The following is an 18,934-nucleotide window of genomic DNA, read 5'->3' on the forward strand; positions in this document are numbered from 1 at the left end:
AAACAGGTGCAGGTCCAGGGGGTATCCTTCCTAGATGCAGTGTGTGTGGGAAGGACTGCAGAGCTTTGTGACTCAGGAACCGTCTCCTAGTGAGGGGAAGTCAGGGCTCCTGATATTCCATTCTTTTGGATCACAGTAATATGGTGGAATAGGGAAATTCCAGGGATCCACATCCCTTCACTGCCAGCAGAGGTGGAATTCTCTCAGAGTCTTGGTACAAAGGGCGTGTGTGATGGCCTGGAACATTCAGAAAATGAAGTAATAGTCACCACAGAGTGAAATGGCTGCATGTTTCTCCAGCTTGCAGCTGCTGGCCCAAACACTGATGAGACCTTACAGAAATACGTTACATCTTTCTAAGATCAATTCCCACGAGAAATGACAAAATTATTATTTTAAATTATTCTGTGACTACATTTCCCCTGCTATTTAGCTTGAAAGCTGAAAGAAGGGTCTTATGAAGATGCTATTTTATTTATTTATTTATTTTTATTTTAAGTTCTGGGATACATGTGCAGGATGTGCAGGTTTTTTACATAAGTGTGCCATGTTGGTTTGCTGCACCATCAATCTATCACTAGGATGTTAAGCCCTGCAAGTATTAGCTATTTATCCTGATGCTCTCCCTCCCCCTCACCCCTGACAGGCCCCAGTGTGTGTTATTCCCCTCCCTGTGTCCATGTGTTCCATTGTTCAGCTCCCTCTTATAAGTGAGAGCCTTCAGTGTTTGGTTTTCTGTTCCTGTATTAGTTTGTTGAGGATAACGGCTTCCAGCTCCATCAATGTCCCTGCAAAGGACATGATCTCTTTCCTTTTCATGGCTACATTGTATTCCATGGTGTATATGTACCACATTTTCTCTATCCAGTCTATCATTGATGGGCATTTGGGTTGATTCCATAAGAAGACACTATTTTATTAAATAGTGAAGAATGGAGCAGAGAGAGCTGATGCTTTAAAACTCCTGATGGCAAGTGGATACCGAGTGGTGTAGGTAACAAGCAGCCTGCTGCGGGAACAGTGCTGTTAAGATTCCTGTGGCCCTACTGATGAATGAAAGCAGCTCCCTCTTACCAAGGGACTTTGTCACATGTAGCATGTTACTGTGCTGCTGGAAAAGGGGCTTGCAGCCCTCCAGTGTTTCAATTCAGGAGCCCTCTACCATCTCTCAATCATCGTGTGTCCAGCCCCTGCCAACATCTTTCTCCTCAACTTCTGCCGGTGAGCTGTCCTCCTCATATTCAGAACACTAACCATTCTTTACTTTTTGTCTTGGGGCAGTTTGATTCTAGAACGTGTCAACAGAAAATGAGCTCGATGGAAAATGAGAACAGATGGTGTGTTTGCAGGCAGAGGAAGTGTAGGCCCAGGTTCTGCTCCCTTCTTGCTGTGAGAAAGTTGCTTGAGCTACCTAAGATGCAGCTTCCTTTTCTGTAAAAGAGGAGTAATTTTAATCACACCTATATTTAGGGTTGCCTAGAGAATCAAAAAGAACCTTTTTTTTTTTTTTTTTTCTGAGACAGGGTCTTGCTGTCATGCAGGATGGAAAGCAGTGTCAATCACTGCTCACTGCAGCCTCAATCTTGCAGGCTCAAACCATCCTCCCACCTCAGCCTCCCTAGTAGCTGGGACTATGGGTGTTCACCACCACACCTGGCTAATTTCTGTGGTTTTTTTTTTTTTTTTTTTTGTACAGATGGGGTTTTGTCATATTGCTCACACTGGTCTTGAACTTTTGCTCAAGCAAGCCACACTTTTTGGCCTCCCAAAGTGCTGGGATTACAGGCATGAGCCACGGCACCCTACCAAACAGAACTTTTTTGAGAACGTGTTTTCTGAACTGTTCAGAGTTTGGTGGATGTTTAATTTTACTATCCCAGTCAAAGCTCCATTGTGGAGCCTCTGGCAAGACTGTATTTCCAACGTGCTTGTACTTCTCTGGACTCCCTCCAATGTCATAACATCCTTCCCCATCCGTGTGTGCTGGAGCCATTTCAGATGATTTCAGCTTAGAAGAGACCCAGTGGGGGGTCACAGTTGGCAGGGACACCCCAGCACAAGCAAGCTGTCCTGCTCTGGAGATCCCCAGCATTGTAGCTCCATGAGGGTCTTGCCTATAGGAGAATGGGGAAATCCTGGAGAGCAGAGAGGGGGTCCAGGCTCTCAGCACACCACAGACACTGCACGTGTGATCTTGGAACAAGAGCTCTTGGGTTCTGGTGGTCCCAAAAACCCTCTCTGTGGAGAAATCCACTAACTTCTAGCTTTAATTTACTAAGGTGAAAATTTCTCCTTTTGCTGAAATAATAACTAAAGTATATTTTCTGTAATACAGGAGGTCACTACTTTGTTGCCCCATCTGAAGCTAGCATTGTCCCCACATAATTTGGGAAATCACTTTGGCAGTGGAAATATAGATGATGTGATCTCATCAGGACTGAAATAATTCACAAACCAAACTATCATTCATAGACCGAGAGAGAGAGAGAGAGATGGAGATAGATAGATAGAGAAAGAGAGAAAGAGAGACAGAAAGATGGAGATCTGAAGAAAAATATTCAAAAAAGGGTTCCCTAGCCAGCATCTTTATTTGAAATTCCAGGAACTAAGATGGCTCAGAAACATAACTGTCTTTGGAATATAGTACAAGCTCTAGTTCCCCTTCTAGTTGGCAGAATCAAGGTCCAGGTTTCTAAAACATGGAGTGCCTGGAGAGACCTTAGGCTGTGGAATCAGGGTAGCTTGAGTTCAAACACCTGCTCATGTTGCCTACTACGTGGGGACCTCAGTCAGCTCACCTGGCCTCTCGTGGCAGTTCCTCTGGTCTGGGCAGGGCTCGGCTGATCTTGACTGGGATCATCCATGTAGATTGGCTGGGAACTGCCCAGTCTGGGATGGCCTCGCCTGATATGCTCTGTTCTGCACGACCTCATACTCTGCCAGGTAACTGCAGGCTCATATACAGTGTCTGGGCAGGGACCCAAGGGAATATGGTATTAGGCTTGGATTGGCACCCATCACTTCTGCCACACTGCACTGGCCAAAGCAAGTCACATAAGGGCAGTCAAAGTGTGGGAAATAAATTCTACGTCTTGAGGAAAGAAGGTGAAAAATCATATTGCAAAAGGAGGATACATACATAGAAGGAAATAATGATTGCTATTTTTGAAAGCAATTTAACACAAAAGGTTAAAAACAAAAAGCCAAACCAAAACAAAAATTCAGGTCACCGTTCAGACTTGGGAAGGAAAAAAATCCTAGTTATACTTTTGAGTTGGTGGCTCCTGGCATATATTACCTTCTGGCATATCTTACCTCTGCTCTCGTTTCTGAGCTGAGATGAGACCCAGTCCCATCTTTAGCAAGGGAAGGGGATGATTGCCTCATCTCCACCATCCTCACACCTGAGGTGATCCTGGCAGACACACGTGCTGCTCTGGAGCTGTGATAATTGGGATAAAGTCTGTACTAGTCCATTTTCACTTTACCCCTTTCCTGAGTTGAGGTGTTAGTAGAGCTCCCTGGATATAAGGGTTTGTTCTTTTATCTGTTTCCAGCAATGGCCTCTTGACAGGCCGTTGTAGATAACAGGAGAGACATATGGGGAGAAACTTTGTGAGCCTCCTCTGAAGTGCAAATGAAGTATAATCAAACTTTACCTGAATTTAATTTCCTTATTGTTTTGCCAATTTGGAATCACTCTATATAAAAGGCCCCTTCTCCTGCTCTCAATGAGCTTGGAGTTTACTATGGCCCAAACTCAACCCAAATAGCACAAACGGGTTCTGACACAACCTCTGCTTCTCCTGAAAGATGTGAGGACTCAAGGATCTCCCTGGAGCTCCTGTTCATTGCACTGAACGCTGCTGGCCTCTCCCCAGGAGCAGGCTACAAACCCACCGTGGGGTCTCCCCAGTCTCTCAGATGTGCTGACCTGGAGCCAGCCTACCTGCTAACAGTACATTGGATGCCTCCTTTGGCACAAAGCAAACTGCTTGCAGGATGTACAGAGGGACTCTGTCCATGTTTGCATGTCTCAGGCTCCTAGAATCTTGGGAGGAGCAGAAGCCAATATTGCCCTTTGTGCCTGCAGGGTTTGTGATCACGTAAGCCACGGTGGGATCTGAGAAGATCCAGTGTTTAAAAAAGCTCAGATCTGGGCTGTGGAATTTAAGTTGGTAACCCCAATTGCTTACAGTTGAGTAATGCATTTACATAAATGTTTTCATGCAAAGGAGATGAAATAGAAGAAAAAATCCTTTCTTTGTCAATATTAATACTGAAGCAAACTCTGCTTTTGTGTAAAACAATGAGAACATGATGAGTGGCTATTGATAGCAACAGTGAAAAATGCACACTTGGCTGGTGGCTGTTTAACAAAATCAGGGAGGTTTGTTTGTTAAAAAATATAGTTAATAAGAGATGTCTTTGCAATGTCTGTCACAAAATTGTGATGGAATGAAAACCCCTGCAAAACCAGGAGATATTTTTTAAAAACCTGTGATTTTTTTCAAGACCAGAAAACACAAGTTGGATGGAATCTCTCCCCGTATAGAGACCTCAGCAGGTTTTTCTAACAAAAGAAAGCTTTTGCACCCAGAGCCTGGGAGCAGCATGTTACACGGACACTCCCGTGAGCTGGACAAGCAGCTCATTAACCTGCTCACCATGCCTGCCGGCAAGTAGGTACGAGGCATCGTTATCTGCTTTTCACAGATGGACAAGGCAGAACCCAGAAACATTACACAGGTGACTCCGCAAGTGGCCCTGGTGCTCTGCTGTCCAAGGTCAAAATGCTTTCTAGATCCTCTGAGCAGGCAAGTAGGTTAAGCAGAAAGAGGGAACTGAGAGATAGCTTGATGGAAACCAGAGTCTCAAAGTCCCTGAGAGCTGGGGCCTTGTTGGAGCCCACCACAGACCCAAAATGCTACAGTGGGAACTGCCCCTTGGAAATGATTATCTGGTCCTCCTAATTAGATTTTATCTCTTAAAATGCAAAACTTTAGAAGTGGACGTTTGGATGAAATGTAAAGTATGAATGATTTTATTTTACTTTTTAAGTACTTAAACAAAGGCTGCCTGCTTCTTGGTTTTGCAAATGTTACCTCTTAACCTTGATTCCAAACAGATGTCCAGTCTCCAAAGCCCCCATGTGGTCAGCCTCTTTAGTGCACCTGGGTGCTGTTTCTGGTTTGCTTTCTGCCTGTCATCCCAGTGACCCCAGCACGCCCATGCTTGTGTGCTAATGGCCACCCCAAAGCAGACCTAATGAGGTGCACCAAATGGGGCTGCAGTGTGCGCAGGGGGGAGGTACACACCTCATTAATCACCCAGACTGCCTTCTGGGCCTGAATGGTCTGACATGGGGCATTGTGAGGGCGCCTGCATCTGCCAGGCCCACCAGATGCCTGGCACAATGTCCTGGCCTAGGGAAAGCCATTCATCTATGTCCATTATTGGCCACGGTGGGCTCAGCTCCTAATTAGAGCCTGGTGAAAGGAAAGAGAGAAGGTGCATGCACCCTCTCAGGCTGTGCTGGAATGGGCCTGTCTCACCTCACACAAAGGGCCAGTGGCATGGCTTCCAGGGTCAAGCCAGGAGTGAGTGCCAGAGAGGCTGGTCTTGTCAGAAACACTCCCAGTGCTGGTGCCTCTGGGAGTCGGGGAGCCAGGCTCTGCATTTGTGGGCTTTTATCTCACAGGCTGGTCCCTGGAACTGAGAGGGCTGGGATAAATGGGCTGCCTTGAAGACACCAGGGCCATTGCGTTATCTGGGAGATGGGAGTTGGGTCCACATCCCTCTGCCTTTCTGCCCCCTTGGACAGTGTTTCTCAGTTCTGCACCCTCTGTCTTTTCACCATCAGATGTCAGAGACTGGCCCGGCATCATCTCTGCAGTGGCAAGACAGCAGGACTTGGATGGCTCCGTGAGCATGGCTGCAATCATCTCTCTCTCTCTCTTTTGCTCCCTCTAGCTCTATGTTACATGATCTCCCCATGATCCTTTACAAACTGTACCCATTGAAAGATGTGACAAACAAACTTACAGGCCAGACCACCATTGCGTTTTTCAGTTGGTTTTCTTTTCTTTTCCTGAAATGAAAAATAAATTGATCTGCTGCCAAATTACCACCGCAGGAATTTACTGGGGGCTTGTTTGAGAATGCTGCCTCCTCTCTTGGAGCTGCAGGGTTTCTACCAGCCCAAAGATGCTAAGGAAAGAGACTGGACCTTCCTCTCAGGCCAAGACAGAGGCGGGAGCACCCTTCCTTTGGAAGGAGGTTGGATGTAGTTCACAGAGCGGAAGTCCAACAGCTTGCACATGCTGGAGCCAGCCAGGGTCAGCTGGGTTTTCCCAGTGGGGGTGACAGAGTGCTGTCAGTCTTTACTGGATAAAGGAGTTGCCTCCACAAGATGCAAACAGAAGCTGAGGACTTGCTTGAGCCTCAATGAGGAAATTTGCGACAAAGAAGCTTCCAGAGCATCCATCCAGACAGATGTGTATTCATTCATTCATTCATTTATTGTGCACGCCTTTCTATTTAAGAGACACTGTACCCCAGATCCTGGAATACAATCAAGGGTGGTTCCTGGGAGCTTTGAGGGCCCTGTGGAGCCATCCCTTGGGGGTCTGTTTCTGGTCTCCAGCCTCCAGTGTGGCGCCTCGCTGCTATAAGGTCACATGGGGAGGCTACTCAGGATAAGCCTAGAATGGGCCTGAAGTTGAGCCCCTTCACCAGGCCCCCAGCAAGCCCCTTCCTTGGAGTTGAGTCTTCCTTTTGTTTTCCTGCCCTCGTATCTCCCCTTCAGCCACATCGATTTCCATGAGAGCTGATTTTCACCCAGGAGAAGGATGCCTGCTCCTTCCAACAGAAGCCAACACAGTTGGCCACCAGAAGGTGGCTGGAGATGTCTGCCCTGGGAGCCATCCAGAGGAACCTCTTCCCTGGCTTCTGAGTTGAGACGAGACCCAGTCCCATCTTTGGCAAGGGAAGGGGATGAGTGCCTCTTCTCTGCCATCTTCACACCTGAGGTGATCCTGGCACATGGGCTGCTCCCAGAGCTGTTATAATTGGGATAAAGTCTGCATTAGTCCATTTTCATGCTGCAGATAAAGACATACCCAAGACTGGGCAATTTGCAAAAGGAAGAGGTTTAATGGACTTACTGTTCCACATGGCTGGGAAGGCCTCACAATCATGGTGAAAAGCAAGGTGGAGCAAGTCACATCTTACATGGATGGCAGTAGGCAAAGAGGGAGCTTGTGCAGGGAAATTCCCCCTTATAAAACCATCAGATCTCATGAGACTTATTCACTATCATGAGAACAGCATGAGAAAGACCTGCCCCCATGATTCAGTTACTTCCTACTAGGTTCCTCTCATGACAAGTGGAAATTGTGGGAGTTACAATTCAAGATGAGATTTGGGTGGGGACACAGTCAAACTATCAAGGTCCAAGGAAGAGCCCCATGGAAGAGCTTGCCAAAGAGTGAAAGGATTCCTAGGTCCTGTTATTTTGAGGGAAGAATGAACAGATTGGAGGTGCCTGCAGCTTGGTTTGCAGGGACAGATGGTTTTCCTGGTCTCACTTATAAAATAGAGTGATTGTGTTCTTCCAAGCTCCCCACGCCCCCAGTAAGTGCTGTCAGTCTTCACTGGGGAAAGAGGCTACATGAAGACAAGGTCTGTTATTATTATTAAACTGCTCAGGACTTGTTAGCATATTCATGAGGGTATTCAATTTAAAATATATCTCATTTCCTTAGAGCAGCAAATGATTCCCCTTTTTATGATGGTTGTGGAATTTAATATTGAAGGGATTTCACTTGGCAGTTCGCATCTGTGAAAATTCTGTTCGGAGTCGTGGCTCGGAAGAGGGAGAAAGAGACCAGGTTGTTGAACTCAGCAAATGAAAAAAGAAATTTTGCTGAATCTCAGGAGTTTATATGTAGCACAGACAGCATGAATCACAACACTCCACACTCCTACATGCTTGGGAGGGCTCCTCTCGCAGTAAGCAAGAGCAAGAGTGTACTTCTCTGGTTTTTAAAGGGAGGATGCATTTGGCAAAAGAACGGGTTGGTTTCTTTGTGTGCAGTAGCAGCTGAGGATATTCAATGATGTTGTATCTGCCATCTTTCAGTGAGAAATGGTGACGCGGTGGCACTGGGGTGGGCTAGGGTGGATAGGGGCTGGTGAGTGGGTTCTATTCTCTGAGGGAAAGGCAGGGGCCATTGCTGTTCCTGGTGCAACAGGAACAGTTGCACAAGTGTGCTCCTCACTGCCGCACGCCCACCGGTGGTGCTGAAGACGTGCTAATGTTTCCAACCCAGTGGAGAAGTAGTGTTAGCACTCCAAATTGATTGATCCTCACTCTGGACTCCAGGATAAGCCTAGAACGGGCCTGAAGTTGAGCCCCCTCACCGGCCCCCCAGCAAGACCCTTCCTTGGAGCTGAGTCTTCCTTTTGCTTTCCTGCCCTTGAATCTCCCCTTCAGTCACATCGATTTCCATGAGAGCTGATTTTCACCCACATTGATTTCCATGAGAGCTGATTTTCACCCAGAAGAGGAATGCCTGCTCCTTCAAACAGAAGCAGAAACAGCATCTAACATATGTAGGGAGATTAATTCCAGTTCAACAGATCAAGAGAAAAAAACGTATTTCCCTTAAACACTTCAAATGTTGGAAGGTTTTAGGAGGTGTTAAAGAAAAGGAACAATGGCAACACAAAGGAAAGAGGGCAAGAGGGCTGGGGATTATAAAATGCATTCTGTCTACTTATAGGAAGCCTCGAGGATAAAGTTGGGACCAGAATTTTGGATTTCAAGTGGCAGCCAGGACCCGTGTGACTCGTAGTGGGTGGAATCATTACTATTATTCATTCCATTCCAGCATATCAGAAATTCTGCCTTACTTCTCCACTGCATAAAGTTTCTGTTATAACTCAAAATACTGAATGCATTACATTTGTTAAGCGTTCTTCCTTCTGATAATGTTTATAAAAATGGAAATACATTCTGATAGATTTTAGAATTTTGAAAAATTACACCTTTTTCTAATGAAGGGCATATTTCCTAGCCCCCATATTCTGCATCCAGAAAGAAATCATTGCTGATTCTGTCCTTGAACTGTTTCAGTTAATTAAAAGAATGCGGAGGAAGCCTATCTCTCTGGCTCGGTATTGTTAATTACAAAGGTATTCAATATGCCATTGCAAATGGCATTCTGCTAGTGCTTAATTAAAATAAATACAAAAATTTAAATGAACTAAACAGATTTTGGCACTGGTCTGTGGTCACCGGGCCAAATTTTATGTGTGGCTGTAACACGTGCATAGGAATTAATCCTTGCTCTTTGCTCTCAGTGGCCTGGCGTCTGGCCAGAGGCAGGAGTGGCAGCCCACTGTTGAACAGCCCACTGTTCCATCCACTGCATCAGTGGAGATTGCCCCAATCCGCCTTCCTCACATCCTTGTTCCTACAGTCTCCCCACCCACGGGTGGCTTTAGTGAAACCGTTCAAAATCTTAAGGGAGGGATGAAAGCTTGTTTCCTGAATCCATCTTTCCTCTAAACAATTCATAACGTGAAGAACAACATATATTTATTTACTGCGTTTCATCACTGGGCTCCGAGCCACTTTTCAGATGTGAACCCATTAACCTTACCCATTCTTTACAACGTGGGGAGTTGGAAAGGAAGCCTCTTCCAGATTGACTGACAAGGAAACATGTTCTTGTGGACACTACTCTTTCCACTGGGAGTTCCGAGCCTCAGCAACTGAAAAATGACCTTTGCATCATCCATAACAGTGTGTTGTGAGACAATTTGGTGCCACAAATCAAATGAATTTCTTCACAAAAATCAAATGGAATGTTTATCTGCAGGTTTCCAAGCATTTAGTGCTGCCATTTGTATATAAACGACTGATGCATCGGACCTTCCTTGATCTCCCATCTGTGGACACTATGTGCTGGGACATCTGGTGAGCAGAAGTGTGTCTGGGAAGGTAATGAAATTGTTGTCATTATTGTGAAATTCGCTCCATTTCTTCAAAAACAACTGAAGTTAAATTCAATTTAGAGAATATGTTAAGTGCCTTGAAATAGGAAAGGAGTTGTTGGGTTAAAAGTGAATGAAACGTCTGGCTCCCTATAGGAAGGGAATCACTGGAGGGCCCTGGGAGGGGTAGGGAGGGGGGCTGTCCGATACCCCAGGAGAAATGGAGCATTTTGAGAAGAAGAAATGAGGTATGAGCTCTGGAAATGGTGCTGCGAGCACTGGATCCCTCTCTGGACTCTCTTCCAGCCCTCCCCTCGGCTTTTGTCTCTCTCTGGCTTCTTTTGCTCCCTGTCCTCCCCAATCCCATCTCCACTTTCTCCTTTGCCTCTCTCGGGACTGCTGCCTCTGCCTATTATGGTGAATGAAGGCACCAGCCTGGGCTGCACATCTTACTATTTTAGGCACTGAGAGAATTCAGCCTGTTGCCACCCTAGTCCTGAATCAGGAAGCCCAGAGTGGTAGCTTATTGGTGCTGGGAGCAGGGGTGCAGGCCCCCATGAACTAGACTAAGGCCACTCCTATGAAAGCCTATAGTGTGGGAGGAGGAGGAGCCCCTAAGGGGGAAGCTGCTCTTGGATAGAAGGGGGCCTGGACAATCAGAATGATGGCTGTCCCCTACACGCATGCTGGCAGGGGCAGAGCACAGTGCCCGAGGCTGCAGGGCACTGTAGAAAGGAGTGTGAGATAAGGCTCTCTGTGGCATAGAGTAAGGGGCATAAACCAAGTGAACTGGTGACTGTCATCCAAGACGCAGAACAGAGCCTGAGGTTCTGGCTCCATGAAAGCCAGTTATGTGAACGAATGAATAAAATACATTTGCTCCAGGGCTGCATCTGTGGGAGGTTCTCCCAGGTCATGTGAGCAGTCTGCAGGGGAGTGAGTGTACCCCACAATGTAATCAGAGAACATCAGGACATGGTGGGCTTGGGGACTCTAGGGCTCTCCCAGTCAGCGTTACTAGGGCAGTGGAAAGGAGGGCACTCCAAAAGTAAAGGAACGGTTTGAGAAAGGGTAAGAAAAGCAGGGAAGCCTAAGCGTCTCCCGGAAATGATGGGCAGCCTGGTTTGCTGGTGTGTGGGTGGAAAGATGTGTGTTGGTTTCTAGGGCTGCTATAACAAAATGCCACCATCTGGTGACTTAGACAACAGAAACGTATTTACTCAAACAGCGTTGGAGGCTGGAGTCCGCGATCTAGGGGTCAGCAGGGTTGGCTTCCTGCAGGGCTTCTCGCTGGCTTGCAGACCGCCATCCTTTTGCTGCCTCTACCTGCAGGCTTTCCCCTGCTGGGCACCCCTGGTGCATTTTCTGTGTGTCTTAATGTCCTCGTATTACAGCGCCAGTCCCATTGGACTAGGGCCCACCCTAAGAGCCTCATGTTAATGCAATTACCTCTTTGAAGACCCTATCTCCAAATGCAGTTACATTTTGAGGTGCTATGTGTTGGGGGTTCAAAATCAACATTGGCGAAGGGGCCCTAATTCAGTTCATAACATGATGTAACCAGTCTTTTACAAGGGTCCCATTTTAAGGGATATTGAAATTCCCAGTGAGGAGTTTGTCCTCTGTCCTCAGTAAGCACGCAGTCAGACTCAGTCCCTTGAATAATTAATCAATCGGACAATGGCCAATAAGATCAACTGGGGCATGAGATTGAAATGGGAAATAGGTTAAAAGACGCCTCTGTTGGTCCCACTTTTGGTGATGTGGAACGATAACTTGCAAGGTTCCAAGTTGAGTTAGCAGCCCTGCCTCCCATTTGGTGCTCCTGGTGCTGCGTCTGCAGAATAGCACTAGGTGGAGCCTCATTATCCTATTGGCCCCTAGGATGCCTCCAGGGAGGGAAAAAGGGAGCCAAGAGCTTCCAAGAGCATGGTGGAGGGTGATGTAGGGCATCTGTGAAGCAAAGTCAGCAGGTGTTTGGGCCACTGACATAAGAACCAGGAAGTAAGTATCTGGGACATGAGGTGAAGGGGTAAAAAAAGGTATAACAGCATCTGGAGCTGAGATGTCAAAGGCATTTGAACCACAGTGACCCCCATCTTGAATAAGGGCTGGGTAAAATGAGGCTGTGACCTCCTGGGCTGCATTCCTAGGAGGCTAGGCATTACTAGTCACAGGATGTTTATGGTTAAAGAAACAGGATAATAATGTTTGCTGAACAGACCCAGGACTTCACAGACTCAGGAAATGGCCTGATGTCCTGATATCTTAGGGGTAAAGTCATTCTTAATTTAAGAATAAATTCTGTTTTAAAAATAATGATAGAGATTCTTGTGGAAGACACTAGTTACAAAAAGATTAACAATCGTTTGTCATGAGCCCTTGCCGTACAGCACACCTCCCCGTGCTGTTTTGTTTTGTTATTGCATCAGTCCATTCTCACACTGCTGTAAATAACTATCTGAGACTGGGTCATTTATGAAGAAAAGTGGTTTAATTGACTCACAGTTTCTCAGGCTGTACAGGAGTCATGGCTGGGAGGCCTTGGGAAACTTACAATCATGGTGGAAGGTGAAGGGTAAGCAGGCATATCTTACTACAGCGGAGCAGGAGAGAGAGTGAAGGGGGAAGTGCCCACACTTTTAAACAACCAGATTTCAGAGAACTCACTCATTATCACCAGAACAGTAAAGGAGAAATCAACTCCTGTTGTCCAATCACCTCCCACTAGGTCCCTCCCCAAACATTGGAGATTACAATGCAACATGAGATTTGGGTGGGCACAGAGAGCCAAACCATATCAGTTACGTTACATCTAAACAAACATTGTACCTAAGTTGGACTCATTCCTCCTCTTGCTTTTGAGAATGACCTGTTCTATCTATGAAGTAGCCATTCTTTTGTTTCTTTACTTCTCTTGCTTATAAACTTGCTTTCACTTTACCCTGTGGACTTGCTGTGAATTCTTTCTCACATGAGATGCAAGAACCCTCTTTTAGGGTCTCGATCTGGACCCCTTTCCAGTAACAGAGGGTCAAGGTGAGATGGAACCAGCAGAGACAGTGACAGGAGCTGCATCAGCAGGAAGACGCTCCCATAGGGGTGCTGGCTCTCTCATGTACTGGATTTGGTTCTGGTGTCTGGGGAGAAGCTGGACCTATTTGGAGAAAGGCCAAGGGGGACAGGAGTGAGGGGTTGTGAGAACAGCCCCGTGATGCAGCATTGCAGTTGGCGGTTTACCCCTTTGCATCTCACAGTTGGCTGCAGCCCTCCCTGCATCAATTGCCTCCTGTGTTGGATCCTTCATGACCCCAGCTTTGCTTGACCATGAAGACAGACAGGTGTTCTCTCTGAGCAGGAGGAGGCAACAATTCCTTATAGCTGCACTGGTTCAGGCCTGCATTAAACCAAATACCTGTTTCTTCAGGATGTGTAATTAGTGCCAATTTTGCAGGAAGCTTCTTAGCACTGATTAAAAGCACTGGAGGCAATGGTGTGTGAACTGTTGGGACCATGCCTCACCCTCTCGGAGCTGTGCATGAGACAACCTCGGAGGGACTGATAGTTGTCAACATTCTTGCTGTCAGCAGTACAACTGGAGGCTGGGTGCAGTGGCTTACGCCAGTAATCCAACCATTTTGGGGGGCTGATGAGGGTGGATCACTTAAGGTCAGGTGTTTGAGACCAGCCTGGCCAACATGGTGAAACCTTTTCTCTACTGAAAATACAAAAATTAGCTGGATGTGGTGGCATGCACCTGTAGTCCCAGCTACTCGGGAGGCTGAGGCACGAGAATTGCTTGAACCCAGGAGGCGGAGGCTGCAGTGAGCCAAGATTGCACCACCGCACTCCAGCCTGGGTGACAGAGTGAGACTCTGTCTCAAAAAAAAAAAAAAAAAAAAAGAAGAAGAAGTACTGGGGACCCCTCAGAATCCTTCAGCTTCCACAAATGGGGAAAATTACGAGGCTGACATCTGGCATCTTCAGAGTCACTATGCAACCTTTCTTGCACAACACTTGTCTGCTTCCAATACAATACCCAAACCAAGCCACGTTCTCCACATTGGCTTGCCTCTCTTTTCCCTTCCATTTCTTCTCCTCTTAGATACTGCTCGCTTTCTCAGCTCGCCATCTAAAAATACTTAAAGAAACTGTAGGAACTTTAGTTTATTTAATAACATCTAAATAACATCAAAGTATGGCTGTAAAAATCACAGAAATCAGGGGCGAAACCAGTAAGTAAAACAGAAACTACACATTTACTTAATAAATTAACATAGGATTAAGCTTAAACATAAATATGGCATAAAAGACACCCTTGACCAACATAAAAATGAAAGATTTAATCTTTTCTAATGTGTTTGCTCAACTAGTTAAGTCTTCATTGACTAGCTACAGTAGGTGAAACTCATCTTCACTGAACAGGGAGTGAGAGGCCTCTCGTGCACCTGAGGTTTGAGGAATCACCTGCTCCAGCACCTGTGTGGGCCCCAGGTGTTCAGGGACCTGGAAAGGGGAAGGATGGGAGTGAGGATATTTCCTCCTGGGGGCACTGAAGGAAGTGGCAATGTGCATGCTTCGTTCAGGGAAACCTAGAAAACTGGCCCAACCTGAAGGATGACTGTGTGGGGAGCCAGGGTTGGGTGTGGAGGAAAGAGGATCTGGGAGAGGAAGGTGCTGAGAGGCTGAAACAGCAGAGCCTGGAGTCTGTTTAATTAAAAAAAACACACACACACACAAAAAGATAGTTGAGAACCAAAAGTAGTATATAGCGATTTAAAAAGTAATATAAAACAATTCAAAATTGAGCTGAGTAAAGGGGAATGAGGGAACCAAAAGTTCATTTTTTGTAGAAGGGAGTCAGTAAGTTGTTTCTGAAGTTACTAAGTCAAACAATAGCGACGTTAAGACTTTCATTTAGAGCGAGAGTGGTAGCTTAGGAGAACGAAGGTGAGTGCTCCAGGAACCAGAATTGCCTGTCAGAAGGGTCCACGGGAGGCTGGTTTTTCATTAGAAATCTTATTGTGTGATTTGACCCGTGACCTGTACATGAGTTATTTAGGGAATACATCCAAATTCTTTTCAAAATGCTGGTCAAAATGTGACATTTCTCAAAGTCCACATTGATAATTAAATAGACATTATTTTTAGAGCAATTTTAGGCACAGAAAAACTGAGCAGAAAGTACTGAATTCCCATGTGCTCCCTTTCCATGCCCACTGTTTTCCCTGTGATGAACATCTTGCCTTGGTACATTTGTTACAATCGGTAAGCCAATATTGATATATTATTATCAATTAAAGTCTAAATTTGCCTTATAGTTCACTCTTTGTGTTATACATTCTATGTCTTTTTTCAAATGCACAATAGCATGTTGCACCATTATAGTATTACACAGAATAGTTTCAGTGCCCTAAAAAATTTTTAAAAGCCGAATTTATTAACTTTTAACAGCATCTCTTGATGTCCAATTTCTATAATATTGTGCCTAATCTTCTCTCTTCTCCCAGTTTTTATTGGTTCTTTATTTTCACATTGTCAAGGCTGATAAGATTTATAGTCTACTTTGAAATTACTTTTTTATTTTTATCAGTTAATACAAGAAGTAGAAAATCTTCACGGAACATACACTATTATGACTTTGAAAGCTCATACCCTGTGGAATCAGGTATTATGTTAATCTTATATTTCCTTCTTTACAGGTCCTGGGTCATGACCCTGGCATGACCCTGGTTACTAGACGGAGAATGTTTCTAGCATCAATGGAAACAATTTTATTTTTTATCTTATTCAGTTCCTCATAATTGCGTTGCATTTTTATTTGCTTCCCATTATGAGCTTGATTTTCTTGCACAGGTTCTTTATTTTTATATATTTTCTAGTTATCTTTTTTATTATTGTCTAAAGAGAATGTCACTTTTACACTGTGTCTCTGATATCATTCACTCTGTTTTTCTTGAAGACCTACTGTGAGTACAATCACTGCACTTCTAGTTTAGATGGGCAGCTTTCTAGATTCACTGTAGCACTTTTCTTCTGCAGTTTCCTTATGAGATTAAAGTCATTCTTCCTGAATTTGCTATCTTTCTCTTTCCTGATATTATCCTTCTTTGACTGGAGTAAATCCTCAAATAACTTTCTAAGAAAAAGCATAGACACTTTTTGAGTTTTTGCATTTCTGAATCTATATTTATTTTCCTTGAAGCTGAGTTGGTAAGTTGATTGGATTTAGACTTCTAGACTCAAAGGAAAATATCAGGAGTTGTTGCTGAGAAGTCTGATGCTGGTCTCATTAGTATGCTTTATAGGAAATCTGCTCCCTTTCTCTAGCAGCTGTTAGACTCTCTGGATTCTTGGTGTGCTAAAATTGTACAAGATATCTTAAATGAACTATTTTTTATTCATACGTTTTTATGCTGCTTAGTAGATTCCTTTAGGCTTTTGATTTATCAGTTATGGTCTCAGCAGAAAACAGATGTCTACTCAACATAGGATAACTTGTAAAGAATTTATTTATGTTAACATTCGTATGGCATATTGTTATATGCATATTCTTAACACCGCCACACTGATGGTAATCATTTGGATCAACTCCACAGTTGTGGTATGATAAGAAATCTTTGATGATTATCCTTGAGTATTGACTTTTTTAACATTCGTATGATTCACATTTTTAACATAATTTTTATTGTGTATATTTAAATCTTTTAAAAAATCTATATGTATCTCAAAACTTCATGTTGAATGATATTTTTAAATTTGCAAAGTGTGGGCGGAAGTGGGAGACCAGAGAGGGCAGTGCAAGACCTTGGGGTACTTAGATAACCCAGCTCCATTAACATCCTCAGACCATAGAGAAGGCACAAGAGGAAGCTTGGAGAGGGGCTCAGCCTGCCAGCTGCAAGCCTGCAGGGAGCGACTGTGGGAAGAACCCTGATCTCCATCCCCTCCCCTTCTGTAGCAGTTGCTGCCCATTGGCTAAGCCCAGCTGGAAGCCAGAGGGCAAAGAGTCGAGGTCCATGTGAGCCTGCCTCCCGGGGCACTGAGTGGAGTGGAGAAGGGTAGAGAATGGATCTGAAGGGGCGAGCAGGAGCCAACCAGCCTGAAAGATGAGTTCTTAGTTGTGCAACAGAGCTGGCCATTTTTCTTTGAGTTATTGCCTCTTGGTTTTGCATGTTTTTCTTTTTCTGGAATCGGTTGAATGTTGATGCCCTTGATGTCTCTTGTACTTTCTTCTGTTTATCTTTTTGCTCCTTGTTCTGGGAAATTTCCCAACCTTCTATTAAATTCTCTCTTTTTTTTTTTTTTTCCCTCACGAGATGGAGCTTCGCTCTTTCACTGAGGCTGGAGTGAAATGGTGCGATCTCGGCTCACTGCAACCTCTGTCCCCCAGGTTCAAGAGATTCTCCTGCCTCAACCTGTGGAGTAGCTGGGATTACAGGCATGCACCACCATGCCCGGGTAATTTTTGTTTTTTTAGTAGAGACAGAATTTCACCATCTTGGCTAGGCTGGTCTTGAACTCCTCACCTCAGGCAATCCACCCTCCTCGGCCTCCCAAAGTGCTGGGATTATAGGCATGAGGCACTGTGCCCGGCCTATGAAATTATTTAATTTAGGAAAACATATGTTTTACTTCCAAGAGTTCTTAGTCTCTGTTCTCTTTTCCTTGCAAACTATTCCTTTTTTAAAAAAGAAATCATTAGTTTTGCACTTACTGACTTATAACCTACTATATGCCAGACACTGTTTTAAGCCCTAGAGCTCTAATAGGGAGAAAATCCACTGTTCTCGTGGAGCTGAGATGTCTCCTGTAGGCTGACCCACAGCAAATGAACAAGTAAGTCAATGCTTGGTATGTCACCATGTAGTGCTGACTTCTATGGGGACAAGATGCAGGTGAGGTGGCTTGGGAATGGCAGGACTGACAGGGGAGATTGGGGAAGGGTTGTTATTTTATAAAGTGCAGACAGGAGAGGCCTTGCTGATATGGTGACTTTGAATGTGGATCTGAAGGAAGGGAAGGAGCCAGCCACGATGATATGTTTGATGGATGCAGTAATGTGTTGAATCTCATCAAGGGTCTTTTGTCTTGTTTTGATATTTCCTGAGATACCACATCCCCCACACCTCTCTGAAAGGTCTGTTGAATTATCAGTTTCTTTTATCTGGCCCATTTCCTTCATTCAGATGGTTTTCTTCACATGCTGCCTGATCCTGCAGTCTAATCATTTTAAGAATGGCTGGGTGGGTTAATATATCTAGAAATTGGGTGTAGGTTTCCTCTGCTGTTGTGCCTGGAGAGCTAACTCCTGAATATGGAACCCCTGGAGAGTCTTGGGTATGTAGGGGAGGACTGTTGCTGGACAGGACTTACCTAAGTGTCAATGAGTAGGTGGCTGGCTTTTGGGAAAAGGGTTACTACATTTGTCTATCCATCCATTTGTCCATCTAACCATTTTCCTGTCCGTCCATCCATCCTTCCTTCCTTCCACCCACATAATCGATGTATTTTTCCTGGAGAAAAGTCTGAGATGTTGGAGCTCTGTGTTCACCAAAATAGACTTTCAGTACCTCCATCCTCCCACCCTGCTTTTGGCTCCTCTTCCACCTCCACCCACTATCTGCCATCTATGAGTATAGAGCTTCTCTTAGGTTCTGTGCATAACAATTTATCTTCCCTTTCCAGGGCATGGTGTGAAATTCGAAGCCAGGTCTCCTGGGTACCCATCCTGACTTCCACACTTACCAGCCTTAGGATCTTGGACAAGTCATGTAGCCTCTCGGTGCCTCAGCCTCCTCAGCTACAAATGGAAATGATGATGGCACTGATCTCAGGGTGTTGTGAGCCTCGATATGAGAATGTGAGTTGAGGGTTGATCACTGGGCTAGACACCTGATCCTCACTCGGTGCATGTCACCTGATATCACCG

Source organism: Macaca nemestrina, chromosome 6 (genome assembly GCF_043159975.1).
Source record: "Macaca nemestrina isolate mMacNem1 chromosome 6, mMacNem.hap1, whole genome shotgun sequence".
Taxonomy (NCBI): Eukaryota; Metazoa; Chordata; class Mammalia; order Primates; family Cercopithecidae; genus Macaca; species Macaca nemestrina.